Source organism: Mobula birostris, chromosome 11 (genome assembly GCF_030028105.1).
Source record: "Mobula birostris isolate sMobBir1 chromosome 11, sMobBir1.hap1, whole genome shotgun sequence".
In the NCBI taxonomy this organism is placed as follows: domain Eukaryota; kingdom Metazoa; phylum Chordata; class Chondrichthyes; order Myliobatiformes; family Myliobatidae; genus Mobula; species Mobula birostris.
Genome location: NC_092380.1, coordinates 113,249,450 through 113,271,653, shown reverse-complemented (window position 1 = coordinate 113,271,653; position 22,204 = coordinate 113,249,450). Strand labels below are relative to the sequence as shown.

The 22,204-nt window shown below is 43.1% G+C and overlaps 1 protein-coding gene across 7 annotated transcripts in view; it reads left to right on the top strand.

Moving 5' to 3' along the window:
• Positions 1 to 545: 545 nt before the first annotated feature.
• LOC140205316 (transcriptional enhancer factor TEF-1) overlaps positions 546 to 22,204 on the top strand; it is a 318,184-nt gene continuing 296,525 nt past the window's right edge. For 6 of the 7 annotated variants that reach the window (XM_072272877.1, XM_072272876.1, XM_072272875.1 and 3 more), the window contains exons 1-2: positions 546 to 768; positions 1,295 to 1,450. The gene's annotated coding sequence lies outside the window, so the exon portion shown is untranslated. The remainder of the gene's footprint in view (positions 769 to 1,294; positions 1,451 to 22,204) is intronic. The other variant, XM_072272872.1, reaches the window with a different exon arrangement.

The following is a 22,204-nucleotide window of genomic DNA, read 5'->3' as shown; positions in this document are numbered from 1 at the left end:
TTCTGTGCTCTCGTTAAATACCCATGTTGGGTGGTCTTCCGTTGATTCTGTTATGTTTGTTATTCTATAGATTTATTGAGTATGCCCTCAAAAAATAAATCGCAGGGTTGTATATGGTGACATATTTGTAGTTCAATAATAAAATTCACTTTGAACTTTGCCTGTAAGAATAGGCATCTCAGGGTTGTACATGCGCACATATATGTACTTTAATAATAAATTTACTTTGAACTTTACAAAGAGGTTTCAGAGTCTTGATAAAGGGTGTCGGCCCGAAATGTCAACTGTTTATTTCCTTCCACAGATGCTGTGTGACCCGCTGAGATCCTGGCGCTAGTTGTATGTGCTCGGTGCACTATCATTAACAAGGTTTTCATTGTGAGACTACAAATCCCAGCAGCCACCGGGGCAGCCCTGTACATGCGCTGTCACCTGTTTATTTCCCCCTTCCCTCCCCCACCCCAATTCCTCCCCCCATGGATAGATGACGTGAGCCGCTCCCCAGCTTCTCCCCCCCTCCCTCCCAGAGGACGGCAGTGCGCAGACTCCGGACTGGCGTTCATCTCATTCCAGTTCTCATTCCTGGAATTCCTGCGAGCGCTGCGCCTTTTCCCGGCTCCCAACTCAGTTCAAACAGGCAACCCGGCAACCCCCCCTCCCAAAAAAATACCCCCTCCCCCTCAGCAACAAGTTGCAAAAACTTTAATTCCCCCAATTTTTTGTTTAAAAAAATCATGCATTTATAAGAGTTTTTTTATAAATCCTGAGGTGAGTTTGTATCTTCTTCTGTTTGAAACAATGTATCTATTTTTTGCTAACAATGTATCTGATTTTTTTTGCAACAATAGGCTGCTGCTTCAGGGTGTGCGGGGAGAGTGGGGAGAGCGGGGAGTGGGAGCTTCCCCCTTCCTCCGGCCCCCCCGGTTCCCGGCTCGGCGGCAGCCGCTGCCCAGTGCCGGCGGAGAGCGGCGGGCCGGCGGCGGCCGCCGCAAAATCCTTGGCATTTTTAACATTTTTTCCACCCCCTCTCTCTCTCTCTCTTTCTCGGTCGCAGCACAACTTCCGGGCTTCCGGGGGGGGGGGGAGATGAGAAAATTCTCCAAAATTATGGAAATGTACCGACCACAAATAAAGCAGAAGGGGAGGGGGATTATTATCCCCCCAACCTCCCGAGATTTGTTCTAATTGCATGTTACATTTCTGCGTGTTTGTTTCTCTTTTGTTAAAGGTTAAAACAATAATGAAAAGCGGGATTTCCCGAATCTTACGTGATTATTTTCCTCTCAATTTACAGAAACAAGAAAGAAGAGAAAAACACCCAAGTATTGGAGTTGGAAAGAGTGCCTGTTTTCAGCTGGGGGTGGGAGAGAGGCTCCGGTACCGGGCCCGGACCCCGCCGACTTGTTGCAGATCCCAGCGCCTTCCCTCCTCCCTCTCTGTGTCTCTGTGAGTAAGTAACTCAATCCCTGTGTCCACCTCGCACTCTCGCTCGCTCTCTCTCTTTAATGCGCACACACGTTCAGTAAATATTGGCTTAATTCTGACGTAAGGGTACAAAGCCTTCACAAAGTGCTTACACGCAGCCCTTTGCAAATCTCTGCACTGCACTTTACATCGCTCTTCATCCTTTTTTTGAAAAAAATAACTTACTCAGAGTGTTGCATTGTTGTGGATAAGTTGCTGAAATAAGTGGTGTTCATAACTGCCAAGTAGGCGATATTTATTACATGTTCTCTCCTTTTACCGGATTTTTTTTATATAACAAAATGGGATGTTAAATTAGGTGGCTAATCTATTTACTGATGCACAAGTTTGCGATCGTTGGTCCGTCCTCACGAGAATTGTACAGTACTGTAGCTCACTGCAGGCTTCCGATGTGCGGGGATGATCACTGTGTAAGGTTTTTACCTAATTGAAATGGATTACTTTTTGGTAACGGTGTCTCTGGATTGTGGGAGTGGAGGTGATAAGAAGTGGAGTCAGTGTGGAGCCGTGATAGAAATGTGCCAGGCTTGGTTTAAGGGTCTGTCTGGGGAATTCTGGAAACGCATTTCTTCAAACCAGCTCATTTTCTGCAAGTGTTTAAATTTGTGGGATGAACTCTGAGCGATACGGCTCGCAGACTTTATGTTCTCCTTGCATTATACGAAATTCTTTATTTTGTTAACGAAACTAGAATACAGGGTAAAGTGCGTTTGAGTATATCTTGTCTTAATTAATTCACAGATATGCTTCCAAAATAATACTTAGTCGCTATTGGAAGAAAAATATAAAAATTTAGAAGATACTTTATAACATTAATAAAATTCCGGACCTGATTGCTTTATATTAATTCTTCTCCTTTTTTTATTGTTTTGTCTCTTGCTGCTTAACGGTTCTTATCTGCAAGTTGTAAGCAGACACTGGGAAATATCTGAATTTATAATGTTTTTTTTCCATTCTTGTCTGCTTTGTCTGAAGAACAAGGAAAATTAATGTCCAATTATAAGCTAATTAAATAATAGTATTAATAAATTAATTCCCCTTGTTCTTGAGCTGGGAGGGCATGAATAAGAAACATTAGAGTGAAGTTCAGAGACTTGCCAACTAATATCACAGCTCGGTATTTGGTTTGAGAATTTTTTTCAATAGTCTTGTTTTTATCTAAGTGACTGAACTTGTTAATGTCACTTGTAGCACAGAATAAACATTGGTAGAAATACCTACCAGCTACTCACTGACAGTTATCCCATCCAGTAATAGAAATGTTTACACAGTGCAGTCAGAATCAGAACTATTGCTCTTTTATATGAAATATTTTCCTCAAGTACATTACTTCAAACTTCAAAGTAAAATTTATTATCAAAGTACATATTCCAGCATATGCTACCCTGAGATTAACTTTCTTGAGGGTATTCACAGTAAATACTAAGATTTCAGTAATTACAATGATTCTATTGTATTTCTTTGTATTTACTGTGACTGTCCGTAAGAAAGTACGAACGTACCTGTAGATGTTATATGCTGCAGTACGTTACTCAGTGCACGGGGGACGGTGAGGACGTGAGTCTGAAGAGAATTCTGGATCCTTATCCAGAACTCTGAAACTCTGTATCAATGATCTGTTAAGATTATAAATACTAAAGCATTTACAGTAGTTTTAAATTGTGCATTTAAAAATAATCTGTCACACTCAAACTTAGTATTTTTCCCACGGTGATTTTATTTGATTTTTGTGGATGACTTTGTGAGGTGAATTTGAGTCTGGTTTTGTTACTGAGTGAGAGATCCTGGCTGAATCATTGGGAAGATTCATTTATTGTCCTCCAGAGAGATTTTAATTCCGTTCCTTAAGCCCATACTGGAATGACAGTTGTGGTTGTGGTGACTATGACACTGTCGGGAAAATTCTGCCTCTTTGGAGAGGGGTCATTTCTTTTCTCAGGGTTGAGATGTCCAATACCAGAGGGAACGCAGTAAAGGTGAGAGGAGATGTGAGAGTCAAGTTTATTTTTCGCTCGGAGAGTGTTCGGTGCCGGGGGTGTGTTGCTGGGGTGGTGGTAGAGGCAGGTACACTAGAGACTTTTAAGATGCATTTACATACATGAATGAGAGGAAAATGGAGGGAAATCGACATTGTACAGGCGACGAGATTAGTTTAGTTGGCCATTTGATTACAAATTTATTTGGTTTTGCACCATGTTTGTAGGCCAAAGGGCCTGTTCCTGTGTTAGAAACATAGAAAACCTACAGCACAATTTTAGGCCCTTCGGCCCACAATGCTGTGCTGAGCATGTCCTTACTTTAGAAATTACCTAGGGTTACCCATAGCCCTCTATTTTTCTGAGCTCCATGTACCTGTCCAGGAGTCTCCTAAAAGATCCTACCGTATCCGCCACTGTCACTGACAGCCCATTCCACGCATTCACCACTCTCTGCGTAAAAAAAAAACTTACCCCTGACATCTCCTCTGTACCTACTTCCAAGCACCTTAAAAAAAAGAACTGTGCCCTCTTGTGTTAGCCATTTCAGCCCTGGGAAAAAGCCTGACTATTCACACGATCTATGCCTCTCATCATCTTGTACACCTCTATCAGGTCACCTCTCATCCTCCACCACTCCAAGGAGAAAAGGCTGAGTTCACTCAACCTGTTCTCTAAGGCATGCTCCCCAATCCAGATGACGTCCTTGTAAATCTCCTCTGCACCCTTTCTGTGGTTTCCACATCCTTCCTGTAGTGAGGTGACCAGAACTGAGCACAATACTCCAAGTGGGGTCTGACCAGGGTCCTATACAGCTGTAACGTTAACTCTTAAACTCAATCCCATGATTGATGAAGGCCAGTGCACCGTATGCTTTCTTAACCACAGAGTCAACCTGCGCGGCAGCTTTGAGTGTCCTATGGACTCAGACCCCAAGATCCCTCTGATCCTCCACACTGCCAAGATTCTTGCCATTAATACTATATTCTGCCATCGTATTTGACCTACCAAAATGAACCACCTCACACTTATCTGGGTTGAACTCCATCTGCCACTTCTCAGCCCAGTTTTGCATCCTATCGATGTCCCGCTGTAACCTCTGACAGCTCTCCACTCTATCCATAACACCTCTAATCTTTGTGTCATCAGCAAATTTACTAATCCAGGTCATTTATAAAGATCACAAAGAGTAAGGGTCCCAGAATAGATCCCTGAGGCACACCACTGGTCACCGATTTCCATGCAGAATATGACCCATTTACAACCACTCGTTGCCTTCTGTGGGCAAGCCAGTTCTGGATCCACAAATTTCCCATTGGATCCCATGCCTCCTTACTTTCTCAATAAGCGTTGCATGGGGTACCTTATCAAATGCCTTGCTGAAATCCATATACACTACATCTACTGCTCTTCCTTCATCAACGTGTTTAGTCACATCCTCAAAAAAATTCCATCAGGCTCGTAAGGCACGACCTGCCTTTGACAAAGCCATGCTGACTATTCCTAATCATATTATGCTTCTCCAAGCATTCATAAATCCTACCTCTCAGGATCTTCTCCATTAACTTACCAACCACTGAAGTAAGACTCACTGGTCTATAATTTCCTGGGCTATCTCTACTCACTTTCTTGAATAAGGGAACAACATCCTCAACCCTCCAGTCCTCCGGAACCTCTCCCGTCCCCATTATGATGCAAAGATCACCGCCAGAGGCTCAGCAATCTCCTCCGTTGCCTCCCACAGTAGCCTGTGTTGTCCCATTCTATGCTGTGAGGGAATCTGCTGCCTTCCACTGATGCCTCCTTTCTGACTGGAGCCACAGAACAAAACAATTGACTCACTTCTCAAGGCCAGTGGGGGAATCAAAATCAGATTTGTTATCACTCTCTTCTATGATGTACAGTGCAAAATTTTCTATAAATGATAAAATAAGAATCAAGATTGTTTAATGTCATTTCCAGAACACATGTAAAGGAGAACAAAATATTTGTTAACTCAGATCTGATGCAGCACAAAAAAGCCCACAATAAGATAAATAATGGGTACATAAGATAGTTTATATACACATTGATTGTACGTCCATAAAGTGATGCTAGGCACAAGAGTGTCTGTACTTGAGGTGACTGACAGGAAATGATAAAGTAGTGGTAGTTGGGGGTGTGGAAGGGTGGGTTTGTGGGTAGAGGTGTTGATCAGCCTTACTGCTTGGAGAAAGTAATTGTTTTTGAGTCTGGTAGTCTTGGTGTGGATGCTATGTGGCCTCCTCCCCAATGGGAGGGAGCAGGGTGGGTGGGATCCTTCATGATGTCACTGGCCCTTTTCTGACAGCTTTCTGTATATACGTCCTTGATGGCGGGTAGGCTGGTGCCGTGGGGATAAAAGGAGGTAGTGTTGATGGTCCATTTAGAAATCTGATGGTGGGGGGGGGGGGTGGGGGGAGGAAGCTGTTCCTGGTTAGATAAATGTGTGTCTTCAGGTCCCTGTACCACCTCCCCAATGGCAGTAACAAGTAGATGACGTGTCCTGGGTGGTGGCGACCCTTCATGATGGATGCTGCCCTCCTGGGACACGACCTCTTGAAGGTCCCATCGATGGTGAGGAGGTTACTGGCCACGATGGAGCTGGCTGAGACAACAGCCCTCCGATCTTGTACGGTGGCTCCTCCATAGCAAACATTGATGCAACCGGTCAGAATTCTCTCCACGCTACACCTGTAGAAACTTGCTAGAATGTCCCCAGAGAGTCAATGCTTGGATTAGTTTATTGTTTTATAACAATGAACTCTTTACAATTTGAGCTTGGATTCTGTTTGGTGTTATCATTCAATAATAATCTGTACCGGCCCTTTGAAAGAGTTCCTGATGTCCCCACTTTTGTGGAATATCCTGCAAAATCTTTTCTTCATGGGTCCACTTCCTCTTTCGAGTATTACCTACCAGCCTGCCCGCTGTAGTGGTAATCATGGCCACAGACAGCTGTGGAGGCCAAGTTGTTGGCTATATTTAAAGTGGTGTTTGATAGGTTCTTAATTAGTCAGGGTGTCAAAGGTTATGGGGAGAATGGAGTTAAGAGGGATGATAAATTAGCTATGTTGGGATGGCAGAGCAGACTCTGGGCTGAATAGCCTAATTTTGCTCCTATGTCTGGACATTCTATTGGCACGAACTGTAGTGGAGGGGGTTTAAAAGTTTGGGGAGAAGACCATAAATTAAGGAGTCTGGGCCATGACACAACAGACCAGTGAATTCATCTTGTCAGCAATCTGTGGTCGGTGCTTTGTGCTCATGCACGCATGCTGTGTCTAGTGCTGGCTGTCCTTCGACAGCTGGCTTTAATATGTGTGAAGGATCATTCAATAACACTGGGCCACTGTTGTCCTCTCCCAGACCTGCGGCTCTGCCATCTTCTGGCTCTGGTGGGCCGACTTTAAGCCTTTGTTGCACTGGAGTATGCCTCTGATTTGAATTTGCCCCTATTTGTTGGCAGCACAGTTGTGTACTGGTTAACGTGTCATTTCACAGCCCCAGTGACTCGGGTTCAATCCCCGCCACTGACTAAGATACTTGTACGCTTTCTTCCTGATCGCGTGGTTTTCCACCAGGTGCTCTGGTTTCCTCCCACAATCCAATGACGTACGGGTTTATAGGTTGATTGATCTCGTGTGTAAATAGGTGGCGTGGGCTCATTGGGCCAGAAGGACCTGTTACTGTGTTGTACCTCTTTAAACAAAAAAAGTTCTGCGGTTTGTCGATATGGCTGTGAACTGCTAAAAGTCAATTCTCACTAAAATTGGTTTGCTTTGTAAAATCAGAATCCGCTTTATTATTTGTTTTGTGATAGCAGTACAGTGCAATACATAAAATATACTATAAATTAAAATGAGTGTCCCACACCACTAGCTTCAGGAGCGGTTATTACCACTCAACCATTAGGCTCCTGAACCAGTATAGAGAACTTCACTCATCACACCAATGAACTGATTCCACAGCCAAGGGACTCAGACTGCTCCCTTTCAGTGACTCTACAACTCGTTCTCAGTATTTTAATTATTTGTTTCTATTTGGCCAGTTAGTCGTCTTGCACATCGGTTGCTTGTGTAGTTTTTCCATTGATTTTTATTGTATTCTTCTGCGTTCTACTGTGAATGCCCAGAAGAAAATGAATTTCAGGTAGAATATGCTGATATATATGTACTTTAATAATGAATTTACCTTAAACTTTGGTAGTAAATAAAATTAGTACAGTCAATGATTCAGGACAGCTTCTTCCCCCTTACGTCAGATTTCTGAATGGACAATGAGCCCATGGACACTACCTCACTGTATATTTTCCTTTTGGCTCTTTCTGCACTACTTGTTTAATTTGTATTGCATTGTACTGCTGCCGCAAAAAGCCAAGTTTCACCACGTATGCCGCTGATACGAAACCTGATTCTGATTTGGCAACGAGGGCAACATAGTGAGATAGTGTTCACGATGGGTTGATTGTGTGTTCAGAAATCTGATGGCAGAGATTTCAATACACAAGCTTGTGGGTTGAATGAAGCACAAAATGGCATGATTGGAGCTTGGGGGTGGGGATTGGTCTCTCAAAAGAAAACTTTTTTTGACAAGCTGAGTTGTAATTAGAGTATCCAGAATGAGATCTCCGGGCGTATCAGGTTCCTATTGACGGCTAGCTGCCTTATAAATGGCAGAGTGTCTGTTCTGCGACTGAACAATGCTCCAATCTGTTTACCCCCTGCAATGCCTTTAGTTTATTCAATCCTGGAGCACTTTGAGAATAAAAAGTTCAACAGAAAGAAACCATCTTGTTGTAAAGAACGACTTAAGCAGAGTTTGTTAAAAATTCAGTATCTTACAAACAATTGTACTAAGAGGAGTGGTTTCTGTATATTTTTTGCAGTCAGCTTTGTAGCAACTATTTCATTCTCCTCTCTCCAACAACCAGAATCAGGTTTAATAGTCATACTTTATTGACTATTAATATTATTTATTTAGAAATGCAGCACGTAACACTCTGAGCCGCTGTCATGTGACAGCCCACCTATTTAACCCTGGCCTAATCATGGGACAATGTACAATGACCAATTAACCTACTAACAGGTACGTCTTTGAACTGTGGGGGTGGGGGGGGGGGAATGTGGCGCACCTGGAGGAAGCCCGTGCGTGTGGGGGAAGGGACACTCAAACTTGCAGCACTAGCATACATCATGAAATCTGTTTTGCGAAATGTATAGAAATAAAAAACTATAAATTACAGAAAGAAATATATTCCATTGTATACAAGTAGTGCAAAAATAGAACAAAAAATTGAAGTAGTGTACATGGGTTCAGTGTCCATTCAGAAATCTGATGGCAGAGGGGAGGAAGCTGTTCCTGAGTCACTGAGTGTGTATTTCAGGCTCCTGTACCTCCTCTCTGGTTGCAATGAGAAGAGGGCATGGCTTGGGTGATGGATGCCCCCCTCCCTTCTGCACTTACACACTCGTGTACTGAACAACGTCAATAAGTAATCTTGGCACCAAAAGTATTAACCAAAGACAAGAAATTGAGAAGATCTTAAAAGGACAAAGGTTTAAGAATAAAAATGACTTTTCCTGTTTGAAGAAGTGTGTGTGTGTGGTCTGTGAAATCAGGATTTTATGCTGTTTTTCTAATTGAAAGGTATCTTTCTCTTGTTTGGATGGATTTGCAACAGGCTTTTTTTAAAAAAAAAAATGCTGTTTCTTAGCATCCCCTGTTTTCTTGTGCTTCATCATCATTATCACAGCAAACAGATTTGTTTCTTAACCTCTGGCCTGGCAAGATGTTAAGAATTAAGGCAGCTTGTTTGGTGGAGGCTGGAGAGATTGTGCTGGTGGTGTGGAAAGTGAATTGTGGTTGGGTTTGTAGCAGAGTGTAAAGAGCAGGGCTCTTGCTTTTATTACAATTTGAGGGAATATTGTGAAATCTTCACTCAGTGAATGATCAGTTAATGGACATTTATTGTTGCGTCTTCCAGGGATCTGATAACCCAGAGAATTTGAGGCTAAATGATAGGTTATCAAATCCTCTTTTTTTTATTGGCATTTGGAAAAATGTGTATTTATTTCTGATTTAATATCACTGGCATATGCTGTGAAATTTTGTTGTTTTGTGACAGCGGTACAGAGCAATACGTAAGAAACTAAATTACAGTAAGAAATATATATAGGAATTAAATAATTAGTGCAGAAAGAGGGCAAAAAAATATTGAGGTAGCATTCACGGACTGTTGGGAAATGTGACGACAGAGGTGAAGAAGCTGTTCCTGAAACATTGAGTGTGTGACTTCAGGCTCCTGTACCCTCTCCTTGATGGTAGCAATGAGAAGAGGGCATGTCCTCCATGATGGGGTCCTCAGTGATAGAAGCCACCATTTTGCACCATTTACAGTTGTGTATTGAAGAATGACGTGAGGCAATTTTAGCACCAAAGTGAGTTAGCAAAGATAAGGAATTAAAAAGTTCTTGCAAGACTATAGATATTTAAGAATAAAAATGACTGTTCCCATTTGAAGAAGTTCCTGATGCGTGGTCTGGGAAATCAGAATTTTATGCTGTTTTCCTAATTGAAAGCTATCTCTCTTGTTTGGATGGATTTGCAACAGACCTTGTTTTTCTTTTAAAAAAAAGTGCAATTTGTTCGCATCCCCATTTTCGCGTGCCTCATCATCATTACCACAGCAAACCAAGTGCAGAGTATCAGAGTTAAGGTTTTTTTTACACAGTGGTGGGTGTGTAGAATTGCCTGCCAGGGGTGGTGGTAGAGGCAGATGCATTAGGGACAGTTTTTTAAAAAAAAACACCTCTTAAATAGCTCTCTGTTTTTCTACCATCCATTCTCCTATGTAGGAGGGAAGGGTTTTGATCTTGGAGTGGTTTAAAAGGTTGGCACAATGTCATGCTGTACAGTCCTATACTCTGTTTTGGGTAGGTGCATGGATGACAGACATGGAGGGCTATGGGGGAGTGAAGGGTCATGCAGTAGATTAAAAGGTCAGCACAACTTTATGAGCTGAAGGGCCTGTATTGTGCTGTAATGTTCTATGTTCTAGACTGGAGTGCCACTTATGATCACAGGGAAAATGTTCAAACTCCTTACAGTATAAGACCGTAAGACACAGGAGCAGAATTAGGCCGTTCAGCCCATTGAGTCTGTTGTGCCATTTCATCATGGTTGATCCCACTCACCCCCGTACATCTGCCTTCTCGCCATATCCTTTGATGCCCTGACCAATGAGGGAACTCTTAATTTTCGCTTTAAATATACCCACAGTCTTGGCCTCCACCGCAGTCTATGGCTGAGCATTCCACAGATTCGGAATCAGGCTTATTATCACTGGCATGTGAAATGAAATTTGTTAACTTAGCAGCAGTTCAATGCAATACATATTCTAACAGAGAAAAAAATATAAAAATAATAAGCAAGTAAATGAATTATGTATATTGATTAGATTTTAAAAAACATACAAAAACAAAAATAGTGTGTATTTTTGTTTAAAAGAAGTGAGGTAGTGTCCAAGGGTTCAATGTCCATTTAGGAATTGGATGGCAGAGGGGAAGAAGCTGTTCCTGAACAGCTGAGTGTGTGCCTTCAGGCTTCTGTACCTCCTACCTGATGGTAACAGTGAGAAAAGGGCATGCCCTGGGTGCTGGACGTCCTTAATAATAGACGCTGCCTTTCTGAGACACCACTTCTTGAAAATGTCCTGGGTGCTTTGTAGGTTAGTACCCAAGATGGAACTGACTAGATTTACAATCTTCTGCAGCTTCTTTCGGTCCTGTGCAGTAGCCCCTCCATACCAGACAGTGATGCAGCCTGTCAGAATGCTCTCTATGGTACAACTATAGAAGTTTTTGAGTGGATTTGTTGGCATGCCAAATCTCTTCAAACTCCTAATAAAGTATGGCCACTGTCTTGTCTTCTTTATAACTACATCAATATGTTGGGACCAGGTTAGATCCTCAGAGATCTTGACAGTGAGGAACTTGAAACTGCTCACTCTCTCCACTTCTGATCCCTCTACGAGGATTGGTATGTGTTCCTTCATCTTACCCTTCCTGAAGTCCACAATCAGTGTTTTGTCTTACTGATGTTGAGTGCCAGGTTGTTGCTGTGGCACCACTCCACTAGTTGGCATATCTCACTCCTGTACACCCTCTCGTCATCATCTGAGATTCTACCAACAATGGTTCTATCATCAGCAAATTTATAGATGGTATTTGAGCTATGCCTAGCTACACAGTCATGTATATAGAGAGTAGAGCAGTGGGCTAAGCACACACCCCAGAGGAGCGCCAGTGTTGATCATCAGGGAGGAGGATATGCTATCACCAATCCACATGGATTGTCTTCCGGTTAGGAAGTTGAGGATCCAATTGCAGAGAGAGGTACAGAGGCCCAGGTTCTGCAACTTCTCAGTCAGGATTGTGGGAATGATGGTATTAAGTGCTGAGCTATAGTCAGTGAACAGCATCCTGGCATGATTGTGTTGTCCAGGTGGTCGAAAGCCATGTAGAGAGCCATTGAGATTGCGTCTGCTGTTGACCTGTTGTGATGATAGGCAAATTGCAATGGGTCTAGGTCCTTGCTGAGGCAGGAGTTCAGTCTAGTCATGACCAACCTCTCAAAGCATTTCATCACTGTTGATATGAGTGCTACCAGGTGATAGTTATTAAGGCAGCCCACATTACTCTTCTTCGGTACTGGTGTAATTGTTGCCTTTTGAAGCAAGTGGGGACTTCTGCCCAGTGCAGTGAAAGGTTGAAAATGCTCTACTACTCTCTGACTAAAAAAAATTCCTCCCTATCTCTTTTCTAAAGGGTTGCTCACAATTTTGAGGCTGTGTCCTCCAATTCTGGATCCCCCCCACCGTAGGGTGGATGTGGAGAGGTGGTTTCCTATCTAGTCCTTTCAGCATTTGGTAGGTTTCAATGAGATCCCCCTGCATTCTTCTACATTCCAGTGAGCACAGGCCCAAAGCTGCCAAACACTCCTCATATGTTAACCTCTTCATTCCTGGAATCATCCTCGTGAACCTCCTCTGGAATCTCTCCAATGACAACATATCCTTTCTGAAATGAGGGGCTCAAAACTGTTGACAATTCTCCAAGTGTGGCCTAACTAGTGTCTTATAAAGCCTCAGCATTATCTCCTAGTCTTTGTATTCTTTTCCCCTTGAAATAAATGCCAACATTGCATTTGCCTTCTTTACTGCAGACTCAACCTGTAAATTAATCTTCTGGGGGCACGAAGACTCTTAAGTCCCTTTGCACCTCTGATCTTTGAATTTTCTCCCCATTTAGATAATCTGCACTTTTGTTCCTTTTACCAACATGCATTATCATACATTTCCCAACACTGTATTCCATCTGCCACTTTTTTCCCCGTTCTTCCAATTTGTCTAAATCCTGCTGCATTTGCATTGCTTCCTCAGCCCTCCACCTATCTTTGTATCATCTACAAACTTTGCCACAAAACCATCAATTCTGTGGTCTAAATCGTTGAGGAACAGTGTGAAAAGTATCGGTCGCAATACTGACGCCTGAGAAGCACCACTAGTCACTGGCAGCCACCCAGAAAAGGCCCACTTTTATTCCCACTGGCTGCCTCCTGCCTGTCAGCCATTCCTCTATCCATGCCAGTATCTTTCCTGTAACACCATGGGATTTTAACTTGTTAAGCAGCCTCATGTGGCACCTTATTAAATGCCTTCTGAAAATCCAAGTAAACGGTCTCTCCTTTGTCCATCCTGCTTGTTACTTCCTCGAAGAACTCAAAACAGATTTATCAGGCAAAATTTCCCTTTACAGAGACGACGCTGACTTGCCGAGAATGGAACCCTAGTCACCGGTGCTGTAAAGCATTGCCCAGCGGCTGAGCTACTGTGCTGTCCTTGTTGGTCTTGCCAGTGTAGTGCAGGTCCTTGAGAATTAAAAAAAATATGCTGAATTGTTTTGAAATGCTGCGTACAAGATTGCAGAGTGTTAACTAAAGTTATGCCTTTGTAATTTATTCGTTTTTACACTTTCATAGAAAATGTCTCCTTTAATTATTAAATGGTTTTGATGGTTGTGTCTTCAGCGTTTTTTCTCCAGTAAAGCATTGTGGGATAATTTGCTAACTTAAAAGTATATATAAATGTAATTTTGTTTGTGTTTGGTTGTTAGCCTGGTTAGCTCAGTTGGTAAAGCATGCAGTCCTAGTCTCAGGGTTGCGAATTTGAGCCCCAAATTGGATGCTAACTTTAAATCTCTAATACAAGGAGGCATAATTTATGTATACTATATGCAACCTTGTGACTCAACTGTGCTGAAATTTGCCTTTTGATTTTGTGTGTTATGTTCTGTTTTCGCTCTTTTTTTGCTGCCATTTGCATGATTTCTTTTTTGCGCGGGAGTGGAGAGAGAGTTTTAATATTTGCTTTTCTTTCATCGGGTTGGTTCCATGTTTCTTGACACTGTGGAAGGTGAATTTCAGTGTTGTATACTGCATACGTACTTTGATATGAAACTTCTTGCAGGTACCTTAATTTTAAAGTGATTGGAGGAAAACACGGAAACAGGAAGAAATCTGCAGAGGCTGAAAATTCAAGCAACACACACAAAAAATGCTGGTGAACGCAGCAGGCCAGGCAGCATCTATAGGAAAAGGTACTGAGTTAGTCCTGACGAAGGGTCTTGGTCTGAAACGTCGACTGTGCCTCTTCCTATAGATGCTGCCTGGCCTGCTGCGTTCACCAGCATTTTTTGTGTGTTGGAGGAAAACATGGGATTTTTTTTTACAGTGGTGAGTGCATGGTCAGAGACAGGTACATTATGGATACTAAAGAGACTCTTGGGTATGTGGATGATTTAAAAAGAACTGGAGGGCTATTTGGGAGGGTAAGGGCTAGATTGATTGTAGAGTAGGCTAAAGGGTAAACGCAGTATTGTGTGAGGAGGTTGTATTATTGTCTGAGTTTGGTTAAGAGGTTTGTCTCTTCGTGGCCCACAATGTGCTGGTTGGTTAATTGACAAGTTGGTCAAGTGACCACTTGAGTACAAGAGAGTCTAACGGAAATCGGGAATGTGTGTGTGTGTGTTGGAGAGAGTGTGGGGTTGGTCTGCAGGTACCCGTTGGTCTAAACAGCTAACATAAGTAATTGATCAATCAGTGTTGTTCATACATTAAACTGGTTGTCATCATGTTGCTGTTTGTGAAAGATTACTGATTACTGGGTGTAAACTACCTGCCCTATGGTTTCCATTGTCAATGTCTTGAAATTAACTAATAGGCTGGAAAATGCTTCAGACTGGCCACTGAACGTACTATGGAAATATAGGACATTCCACAAGACAGGAACACAATTAGGCCAGTCAGCCCATCCAGCCTGCTTTGCCATTCTATTATGGCTGATTTAGTATCCTTCTCCTGCCTTTTCCCTGTAACATTTGACACCCTGACTAATCAGAGCTTATCAACTTCCACTTTAAATATACCTAATGGATTCCACAGATTCACCACTCTCTGGCTAAAGAAATTCCTCCTCATCTCCGTTCTAAATGGACGTCCCTTTATTGAGGCTGTGCCCTCTGGTCCTAGACTCCCCTACCATAGGAAACATACCCTCTGCATCCACTATCTAGGCTTTCAATATTCAATAGGTTTCAATTAGATTTCCCCCCTCATTCTTCTAAACTCCAGCCAGTACAGGCCCAGAGCCATCAAACACTCTTCATACATTAACCCTTTAATTCCTGGAGTAATTCACTCTCTTGAATAAGAGTTGTGTACGTAGATTCTTTCCCATCAAAAAGAAGTCGTCCTTTTCAGTTGATGATGCAGAGGACAATTTAAAACGGGAGTGGATGTTTGTTATTCAGAGGTGGTGGCGGTGAGAGTTGAGATACAGATCAGTAAAGGTTGGACTGATGACTGAATGTCTAGGGATGTGAGACTGCACATGCTGCAATCCAAGTCACTGGGTATAACAAAAACAGAAGTTTGTCGGTTGTATTTTGCTAAGTGAGTCAAAGGTTGCAGGGGGAAGGCAAGAGAATAGGGTTGAGAGGGATAATAAATCAGCCATGATGGAATGGCTGAGCAGACTCAATGGACTGAAGATGCAGAATTCATTAAGATCTCATTCTGATGAAAATAGGTTGAGTGAGCTCAGGGTTTTCTCTTTGGAGTGAAGGAGAATGGGAGGTGATTTGATAGAGGTGTATAGGATGATATGAGGTATAGTAGCCTATGATGCTGTAATAGCTAAATACTAAAGGCTGTGGTGTTCCTTGTGTAGTGGTTGGATGTCACTCTGCTGTGTTAGATTGTGGGTAATCTCTAATGAGCAGCGTTGCCACCTTCTCTACATGTTAATAGATTATCTGTGTAGAGACACCAAGTGGAATAGGCCCTTCAAACTGCACTGCCCAGCATCCCCTGACAACCCTGATTTAACTGTAAGTTGATCACGGGACAATTTACAATGACCAGTTAACCTATCCAGTACGTCTTTGGACTGTGGGAGGAAACCGGAGTGCCCGGGGAAACCCCATGCGTTCCACAGTGAGGATGTAAAGAGAGACCCTGTGGAGGGCGGAGGTATTGAACTCTGAATTCCTACATCCTGTGCTGTAATATAGTGCTAACCCCTACACTACCACAGCCCAACTTTAAAAAAAGCTTTTGAGGTTTTATTTGATTTTACTTGTTCATCTGTTGTGCAAATTCATTACGGTTTTGGGGTGGAAAGAGATTACTGGAATAATAATCCTTCGAGCAAGCAAGTCTGTCACATCAGGTGGTGTGGCAACCTTAGAAGCCGCAGTTAATTCAATACAAAGCCATGGTCCTTCAAAACTGTGACATGTGTTATATTTATCAAAAGAGACTGTAAGGCTTATGCATTCCTTCCATCTCCAAGCATGTGCAGTTAGAATGTGGAATATTACAGCCCAGTACAGTTCCTTTGGCCCACAGTGTTGTGCCATCCTCTTTATCTACTTCAAGGTCAACCTAGCCTTTTCCCTCCCACACAATCCTCCATTTTTCTATCAAGAGTCTCTTAAATATCCCAAATGGAACCCCCTGGCAGTGTGTTTCATGCACCCACTGACCTGTGTAAATAAATGCAGTACTGTGCCAAAGTCTTGGGTACATACGTATAGCTAGAGTGCCTAAGACTTTTGAACAGTACTGTATTTGTCAATGTGGAGCAAGAGTGAGTTTTTAAATTTGGTGGGAGAAAAGGATGTTATGAATGGTGGTGAGTGTGGACTGCTGTGGGACGGGTGGAGGACAGGTGGCAGAGGAGGAGTGTTGGGGGAAGGGGATTTGGCATGGGTTCAGACACCCTGAGACACCAGGCAAGTCCATTTGATTCTAAAGAATTGGTTTATTGATCATTACAGAATGTCTCTTTAGTGTTTCCCACTCCCTCCCCTCTCCTTTCTCCTGTCCCAACCATCATTCCCTTCTCTGCCCCCTTACCGTTCTCAGTCTACAGCAGAGACCCATATCAGAATCGGGTTTATCATCTCTCACACGTGTCAGGAAATTTGTGTTTGCAGCAGTGTACAATGCAATATACATTATAGTGCTATGTATATGGGCCTAAGACTTTTGCACAGTATTATAAATAATTAAATCTACCTCTAATATCTCCCACTCTATATTTCAATCACTTTAAAATTGTGTCTCCTCATATTAGTAATTTCTGCCACGGAAGAGTCTCTGTACGTATGATGAATGCTTTTTATCATCGTATACACCTCTATCAAGCCACCTCTCATCCTCTGCTGCAAAGAGAAAAGTCTAGATCGCTCAACCTATCCTCATAAGACATGCTCTCTGATCCAGGTAGCATCCTGGTAAATCTCTTCTGCACCCTCTCTAAAGCTTCCACATCCTATAATGAGGCAACCACAACACTGCACATATGATCTAACCAGGGTTTCATAGAGCTGCAGCATTACATCACAGCTCTTGAACTCAATAGTCATAGTCATACTTTATTGATCCCGGGGGAAATTGGTTTTCGCTACAGTTGCACCATAAATAATAAATAGTAATAAACCATAAATAGTTAAATAGTAATATGTAGATTATGCCAGGAAATAAGTCCAGGACCAGCCTATTGGCTCAGGGTGTCTGACCCTCCAAGGGAGGAGTTGTAAAGTTTGATGGCCACAGGCAGGAATGACTTCCTATGACGCTCTGTGTTGCATCTCGGTGAAGTGAGTCTCTGGCTGAATGTACTCCTGTGCCCAACCAGTACATTATGTAGTAGATGGGAGACATTGACCAAGATGGCATGTAACTTAGACAGCATCCTCTTTTCAGACACCACCGTCAGAGAGTCCAGTTCCATCCCCACAACATCACTGGCCTTACGAATGAGCTTGTTGATTCTGTTGGTGTCTGCTACCCTCAGCCTGCTGCCCCAGCACACAACAGCACTGTCTAATAAAGATCGACACACCATACACCTACTTGACCGCCCTATCAACCTGTGCAGCAACTTTGAGGGATCAGTGGATTTTGAACCCAAGATCCCTCTGTTCCTCCACATTGTTAAGAATCATACCGTTAACCTTGTATTCTGGCTTCGAGTCCAGCCTTCCAAAGTGAATCACTTTGTACTTCTCTGGCCACTTCTCAGCCGAGTTCTGCATCCTGTCAATGTCCCGTTGTAACCCTAGACAACCTTCTGCACTATCCACAACAGCACCAACCTTCATGTCATCTGCAACCTTACCAACCCACCCTTCCAAGGTTTGGACTGATCACTCCAAGTCGTTATGGTTTTGTGATCAGTCTTACAGCAGAAGAGTGAACTATTATGAATGCAGTGGTGTTGGAGTTCAACGGCATCTGGTTTCATTGGTGTTCTAGACTTCATAGTGAACTTGTAGTTGTACAGAAACAGACCCTTGGTCCCACCTTCCCGAAGACCAATACCCATAATAATCCCATTCTCTCGTACTTGGTCCACAACCTTATATATCTTGGTTATTCAATCACTTGGAGACCAAGGTGTGAGGTTAGGAAGGAAGGTGAATGCAATGTTAGTATTCATTTCCAGAGGACTAGAGTACAAAAACAAGGATGTAATGCTGAGGTTTTGGAAGGCATTGGTCAGACTGCATTTGGAGTTGTGTGAGCAGTTTTGGGCCCCTTATCTAAAAAAGGATGTGCTGTCATTGGAGAATTGTGGGCACGTGGTCAAGTGGTTAAGGCATTGGACTAGCGACCTGAAGGTCGTGAGTTCGAGCCCCAGCCGAGGCAACGTGTTGTGTCCTTGAGCAAGGCACTTAATCACACATTGCTCTGCGACGACACTGGTGCCTTTCCCTTGGACAACATTGGTGTCGTGGAGAGGGGAGACTTGCAGTATGGGCAACTGCTGGTCTTCCATACAACGTTGCCCAGGCCTGCGCCCTGGAGAGTGAAGACTTTCCAGGCGCAGATCCATGGTCTCGCAAGACTAACGGATGCCTTTACTTTACATTGGAGAAGTTCCAGAGTAAGTTCACAAGAATGATCCCGGGACTGAACAGGAGCCTTTGGCTCTTGGCCTGTCCTTCCTAGAGTTTAGAAGAATGAGGGGAGAATCTTATTAAACCTACCGATTACTTAAAAGTCTTGATAGAGCGGATATGGAGAGGATGGCTCCAGTAGTTGGAGAGTCTAGGACCAGGGGATGCAGCCTTGGAATAGAGAGATGTTCCTTTAGGACAGAGATGAGGAATTTCTTTAGCCAGAGGTGGTGAATCTGATTACAGGGTGAAGACAGGAGAATGGACTGGATGGCCGAATGGACTAATTCTGCTCCTTTGTCATGGTCCAAGTCACCAGGTACATTGTAATAATGATTTGGAAGGTGGGAGAAACAGACTGTTGGAATCTGGTTCTTTCAGGAGATATTGGAATTGCTTGTGTTCTTTGTTCTGTGAACATTTGAAAGCTGTACAGGTTAGAGTTAGTAAATTGCAGGCGTGCCATATTGGTGCCACATTGTGTAGTGACACTTGCAGGCTACCCCAAGCTCATCCTTGGGTTGTGTTGGTTGTTAACGAAAATTTCACTTTTCACTATGTTTTGATATACATGAGAAATACAAATGGATCTTGAATTTTGCTATGAAGTGCTTTCTGGAAGTACGTTACAGCAGTGTCTGCACTTCGGAAGTAGTGTGGCAGAATGCAACATGGTAGCAGGACGGTTAGCACAGTGCTTTACAGTGCCAGTCACCCAGGTTCAATAAACACAAAATAATCTGCAGATGCTGGGGTCAAAGCAACACTCACAACACGCTGGAGGAACTCAGCAGGTCGGGCAGCATCAGTGGAAACAATCTGTCAACGTTTCGGGCTGGAACCCTTCGTCAGGACTGTAGGGGGAAGGGGCAGAGGGCCTATAAAGAAGGTGGGGGGAAGGTGGGAAGGAGAAGGCTGGTAGGTTCCAGGTGAAAAACCAGTAAGGGGAAAGATAAAGGGGTGGGGGAGGAGAGGCAGGAAAGGTGAAGAAGGAATAAGGGAAAACATCACAGGTTCAATTCCCATCACAGTCTGTAAGGTATTCGTATGTTCTCCCCATGACTGTATGGGTTTTCTCTGGGTGCTCCAGTTTCCTCCCATGTTCCAAAGATGTCTGGGTTATAGGTTAATTGGTCACACAGGTGTTACTGGGCGGTTGGGACTCATTTGGCTCGAAGGGCCTGATACTGCATTGCCCTTGGCGGCCCTCTGTTGGCCGAGGTGGACTGTGGATGTAGTGACCTAGCTACCGGTGTGTAGCACCATCGGTGGCTGTCAATGTCAGTGCCTCTTTGCAAAATCAGTCTCTGTTGCAAAAGTCACATTTATAAGGTCTCAGCTCAGAGATGCAGTGTTCCTTTCTATGGGCCCATTTTTTTCCCCGGAACTTTTCCTCACCTGACCTTGAGTGTTGTTTTGGATTGGCTGCAAGTTCCGCACAGGCAAGGGGATGTCCTGAGGGTGTGAGAGGTGTTATGGAAATGTTCTGTTGTTTTGGTAGCGGTGATGTTATTGTGTTAGTCCAGGGCAGTGGATAATCTGTTATCCTTTCATGGGACATTGGAGCAGAATTAGGCCACTTGGCCCATTGAGTTTGCTCCACCATTTCATCGTGGCTGATCCATTAACCTCTCAACCCCATTCTTGTGCCTTCTGGCTGTAACCATTGATAATCCTGACTAATCAAGAACCCATCAAACTCCTCTTTTAAATATACTTGTCCTTCACAGCCTTCTGTGACAATGAATTCCACAAATGTATCACTCTCTGGCTAAAGAAATCCCTCATCTCCATTCTAAACGGATGTCCCTCTAATCTGAAGCAGTGCCTTCTGGTCCGAGACTCCCCTCCATAGGAAACATCCACTCCATCGAGCCCTTTCAATATTTCTGTTAGGTTTCAATGAGATCCCACCTAATTCTTCTCAACTCCAGCAAGCACAGGTCTAGAGTCATCAAACACTCCTCATATGTTAACACTTTTGTTCCAGAATCACCCTTATGAGCGTCCTCTGGACCCTCTCCAATGTCAGATAAGGGGCCTAAATACTCACAGTACTACTGTTGTCTGACCAATGGTTTATAAGGCCTCAGAATTACATCCTCAGCATTGCCATCCTACCTTTGATGCGGAAAGAATAGCAAATTTACCTCAATTAACCCAGCAAATCTTGTTTTTAAAGGAAGTTGTTATGTGCCTGTAACTCAACCTTACATTAGCAAGTATTTGCGGTCTTGCACCCGCTCTCTCCGAAGAACAATTAAACTCTGTTTGACCTCCAGTTCTGTTTTCTTTAGCATACTGACTTCAGAGGCCTTAATTGTGCACTCATCCACCTTTGCTGCCTAACAATGCACTCTGCACTGGGGCCAAGGACAGTTTTTTTGTTTTGTTAATGCAGCTTTTTGAATATTTCCTCAAATACAATCAAGCCTATTTTGTTTATCAGGAGTAATGCCTGGATTGGGGATCTCAGTCCCATTCACATCAATGTTGGTATAACATTTAAATCAGTGGTTTTAAATCTGCATGTGATTGACAAGGCCTTAAAAACAATTTACATGGAACTTAAAACAGGCCCTTTTGCCCATGATGTTTTGCTTACTTTTTAACCTACTCCCCCAAGAAGTTCAAAGTTCAAAATTATATTTTATTATCAAAGTACATGTATGTCACCATATACAACCCTGAGATTCATTTTCTTGTGGGAAATAATAGAAATGTAACTAACAGGATCAATGAAAGATCAACCAGAGTGCAGAAGACAACACACTGAAAATACAAATATAAGTAAATAGTAATAAATAATGAGAACATGAGATAGAGTGCTTAAAGTGAGAGTACTGGTTGTGGGAACATTTCTACGACGGGGCGAGTGAGTGAAGTTATCCTTTTTTTGTTGAAGAGCCAGATGGTTGAGGGATAGTTACTGATCTTGAACTAGGTGGTGTGAGTCCTGAGGCTCCTGTACTTTCTCCTGATGGCAGCAGTGAGAAAAGAGCATGTCCTGCATGGTGGGGATCTCTGATAATGGATGCTGCTTTCCTACGACAGCGTTTCATGTAGATGTGCTCAGTGGTTGGGAATGCTTTACACATGATCCACTACCTTTCTTGGCCGAGACGTCTACGTGTTGAGACCAGAACTTGTAGGATCTTGAAGCTCTCAGCCTCAGCACCATTGATGAGAACAGAAGCA